At 29.8% G+C, this 315-nt stretch overlaps 1 protein-coding gene across 1 annotated transcript in view; it reads left to right on the top strand.

Annotated features, from left to right (window-relative positions):
* Positions 1–315, top strand: part of LOC106881174 (indoleamine 2,3-dioxygenase 1-like) — a 24,819-nt gene that overhangs the window by 1,322 nt on the left and 23,182 nt on the right. The window lies entirely within an intron of this gene.

Here is a 315-nt window from a genome sequence, read left to right as displayed (position 1 = left end):
TATATATATATGTATATATATATATATATATATATATATATATGTATATATATATATATATATATATGTACCAATCACTAAGATGTCAGGGTCCTTCCAGGAGTCTCTGTGGTTCCTCTTAGAATGTAATTAACTCATCCATAGTCGGCCATTAGCAACATATGTATGTATATATATATATATATTCTTTTATTCTTTTACTTGTTTCAGTCATTTGATTGCCGCCATGCAGTCAAATGACTGAACCCGGAACCATGTGGTTGGAAAACAAATTCTTACCACACAGTTACTCCTGCGTCTTATATACAGTATATA

This window comes from Octopus bimaculoides, chromosome 22 (assembly GCF_001194135.2).
Source record: "Octopus bimaculoides isolate UCB-OBI-ISO-001 chromosome 22, ASM119413v2, whole genome shotgun sequence".
Classification (NCBI taxonomy): Eukaryota; Metazoa; Mollusca; class Cephalopoda; order Octopoda; family Octopodidae; genus Octopus; species Octopus bimaculoides.
This window is presented reverse-complemented; position numbering and strand designations above follow the sequence as displayed.